The sequence below is a fragment of the Dipodomys spectabilis genome, unplaced genomic scaffold (genome assembly GCF_019054845.1).
Source record: "Dipodomys spectabilis isolate Male_0828 unplaced genomic scaffold, ASM1905484v1 ptg000014l, whole genome shotgun sequence".
Lineage (NCBI taxonomy): Eukaryota > Metazoa > Chordata > Mammalia > Rodentia > Heteromyidae > Dipodomys > Dipodomys spectabilis.
The window spans coordinates 776,871-781,134 of NW_024870691.1; the positions used below are offsets into that span (position 1 = coordinate 776,871).

At 32.6% G+C, this 4,264-nt stretch overlaps 1 pseudogene; it reads left to right on the plus strand.

Annotated features, from left to right (window-relative positions):
• Positions 1 to 3,728: 3,728 nt before the first annotated feature.
• LOC122095284 lies at positions 3,729 to 3,828 on the plus strand (annotated as a pseudogene).
• The last annotated feature ends 436 nt before the right edge of the window (positions 3,829 to 4,264 follow it).

The window sequence follows — 4,264 nt, forward strand, 5'->3', positions numbered from 1 at the left end:
AGCATCTTGATAGCAAAATATATCTTTGAGGTTAGAAGTGATTGAACCAAAAAGTAGTGGAGTACTTATTTTTGTGACACTTTAGACACAAGAAGACTTTCAAGGTAAAAGAAAAAAAGTATAGCTAAATATTTGTGATCACAACTTCTTGGACTGGTTTTGTGGAGACAAAGTTTTACATTAGAGTTTGTCCTCATTAACATAGATGTTGGTTTTTTGTGGCAACCAAATGCAACGGTGAAGTTTAATGGACTCTCTTAGACAAGTAAACAGCATGGTAGAAAAAATGGCAAATAATATTTAGTAAATTAGTTTGGTTAATTACTTTGCCAGAACAAAGAATGAAAGATATAATTCAAAATCACTTGACTTAAAAGTTTGAGGAAAGAGTAGTGAAGAGAGATGAAAGAAAACATAGAGGACTTTTCTGTCTCCAGTGGAGTAATGGGTTCTTGATCTTGTTTCTTCCATTCTATCTTCACAAGCTATCAAGGGTGGCTGAGGACTGGATTATCCATTGCAGACAAAGAGAACTCACAGAAGAAAATATTTGCAGCAGATGTAGGTGATTCTTAACCTTAGACAATCTATTTAAATCTGTTCAAAATTCTCTGCTACCCAAAACTGCCCTTTTTGAACAGCTTTGTTTGCTTTTCCCAACACTACCCTTCATTGACTATTTAAAATTTTGAGAGGTCACATTCATCCTCTCTAGAGATTGCTGTTTGGTTGTGATTTTTGTGTGTTTTTGTATTGTGTTGTGTTTTCTAACTAAATTACAAAAGGTTTTGCAAGTGTATTACAAAAATATGTCCATCTAATTGTCCAATGCTCCTTGATCAGAGTGACTCCTTCTATCATTCTCAACCAACCCCTTCTCCAAGATTTATTTCAGATTTACCACTTCCTTTATCACATGTGTACATTGAGTATTCTAACTGTACATGCCCCTTGTTCCATTTTTCATTCATTCTATGCCTTTACTATTATTCCTCTCTGGTTTCAACTTCCTGATAGTCATTCTGTTAAACTGTCTGTTAATATTTTGAAAGGTTTATATACATTCCACCGAGTTTTAATCCTGCATATACTTGAACTGATGTCAGCTTATATTTCCATAATTCATTCATCTGCAATAACAAGTTGCAAGACTGGAGATGTGAAGCACCTAGACATGATTTTATTCTCATCCATTTGGAAGATTAATCTTTAGTCAACAAGAAAGTTTAAATATGGCTTAGAATATATTCCTAACTACAAAATTTTATAAATGGCTTTGTAAAAAGGTTTGTGATTATTTTATTTTACATGGGATAATATTTTCTACTACCTATAAGTTTTGGAAAAAGAAGAAAACCACGATTTACTACTATAGAGGAATATGGTAGAAACAGAAGACAGATTTTATGTTTGTCATATCTCTGATGAGTACCCATATTCATGACTTTAAGTCATATTTCTTACTATGTTAGATAGATAGGGAAAACATAAAACAACATATGATAAGGCATCTATTTGTGACTTTTCAAAATATACCTTATTAAGTGATGAAACTTACTTTATTAGCTAGTTTTGGGGTTTGTATTATGGGAGGTTGTTCTATTTGACACATTTCTGGAAGGCACCTACTGAACAACACAAATGGTGGGTGGTACTATTTCTACACTTTAATGAATGGTTGAACCTGCTTGGCATTAGTGCTGGATAAATAAATCAACTCTATTGTAATTTGCACCCTAAACTTGAAAAATTTGTAATGTCACTATCGTCTACTTGTCAAATGTTATTTTGGTGAGTGTGATTTTTAAAAGATTATTTCAAAAGGAATCTGTTTTCAGGAGATTAAATGTAGGTTGTCATTTGTTTGTGAATGATAACATTTTTATACAACAGAACCAAGTTTTACTGAAGTACCAGTATTTTGAAGCATTAACGATATTCTCAATTAATGTTTTTGTGAATTATATTTGACCTGAAGTCAAGTTTTCCTAGCCTTGGTAGACTAATTATGGATCTATTGTTCTAGGAACTAATTTTTTGGCTTACTTATGCTGGACAGAAATCTTTCAGTAATCATCAGAAGAGGGGTATTAAAAATAATTTTGTGACATTTGTGATCTTGGTCACACATATGGGCTGGTCATTTGTTTGAAAGTTTGAATTACTGTACTTTCAGATTTTGTGATCTGATCTTTCATTTTAAGTTGCACTGCATTTCACAATTGCAAACTGCTAATTCCGGTGTCATAAGGAATTGAGATGGATTTTCAATTACTTTCTGTTGACATGTTTCATGAGTCTAGGTGAGAAATCTTGCCCTTGTTATCTGATGAAGCAGATAACTGGGACCTGGGATCCTAGGACCCATGGGTCCTGCAGAAGAGTAATGCATTTTAGATATCATATCATAAAATTTGGGTATAATCAGTAGGAAGGCTTCCAAAATTGGAGAAAAATATTTTGGAATCAGTGAGTTAAAACAATAAACAGAGCAGCAGAGTATAGTCCATTATAGATTAGAGGAAAACAACAATTTTTTTTTACAATGTGAATTCAGAAGACCAAGAACACTTAGAAGGTATCAAAAGTTTATACCAAAGACATTGCATTGATACTTTTTATATTCAAATGTACATTCTAAACCTTATTATTTATATTCCAATCTATTTATTGAAATAAATATTTATTTATTTGTCAAATTATCAATTAATTCTAGTAAGTTTCACTGTGTGAAATAAAATATTAGCACGTATAAAGATAAAATATGTAACTATATATAATATAAGAAAAAGGCACATGTTTTTCAATGTACTGTTGTGGTTAGGGTATCAAAGGCAACTGTGTTTTAAAGTATTATTCCATTATTTCTACCTCAGTGTTGGTAGAGTTGGACCTAAAGCTTTACCATTTGTAGATTTACAGCCTAGAGGCAAGAGGAAACAATGTGATAAACATTACCAATTTAAGGCCTAATATCAAGGAGAAACATATAGACTTCTCTTGTAACTATGAAAATATTGGGTGAAAGAAAGGCAGTAGTGTAAATTCCTGCCTGGTTGGATGGTAGACTGGCCAGGACATTAGGTAATCATGCATGTCAAAACTTTTTCACCTTCTTGGCTTTAGCTACTTTTGAAATATTAGGTATAAGAAACAATTATATTTTGATAAAATACCTTCTAGTCTAAACGATTCTGTCTTAATTGTTCATCTCTCTATGATCCTTTTTAACTAATATTAGTTTTGTTCCAGTAAGACAATCTATGCTGTCAGGGTAAGATATTCTGGTTGGTCTGTTGCTACATGGAAGAAGAGTAAAGGGTCAGGTAGACATTTGTGCCAGTAAGACCTCATTTAGGAATTTTAAGCTGCAGAAGTTTAGAAGGAGCTCTTAAGCAAGGCTTGCTTTGAATCCATTAGCTCCACAAAGCTAACTCAGTTGATAAATAAGTACTTGAAAAGCTATCACCTTTGGACCTAGCTATAAAGGCTTCAAAGTATGATCAAATTTAAAATGAAAAAGACTTAAAATAGTCATTGACAAAAAAATTGCAAATGTGAGCAATCGACCAAACAATATGTTTTTTCCAATATACACAGAATTTTAGAGAAGTAAGATCAATAGCATTTTTAGGAACAATAAGGTTTCCTGGTTACAAAAAGTCAACTAAGGATATACGCCTTTATAAAGATTGCATCATTAACTACTTAACTTTACAGGATACTACATGCTTCAGCAGCACATTTACCCAAATTACAACAATATAGAGATTATCATGGCACTTGCACAAGGATGATATGAAAATTTGTGAAGTATTCCATATTTTTCATTCTTCAGATGTAAGAAATGAAAAACAGTTATTAAAAAATTGATTACAAAAATGCAAGTCATTATGTCAAAAATGAACTTTACAACTTTGGTGCGGGGAGGAGGCTAGTGAGGAGGATTGAGTGGGGGGGGGGGCAGAGGGAGGATGGGAAGGGATGGGAAGGGGAAACAAAGGAGGAGGCTACAATGCTGGATAAGAAATTTACTCATTATCTTGCCCATGTAATTGTAACCCCTCCGTACAGTATTTTCACAATAAAAAACTAAAAAAATACAAATGTAACAACACATATAATTCATTGAACTGAAAGTTAGTTAGACATCAGTGTATTAAATCCTCACCTTAGAAAGGCCTTTATATAGCATAATCTTTACAAAACTTTTGAAAGTAGATAACATTGTCATTTTATCCCAAAGAAGTAAAATACTATAAGG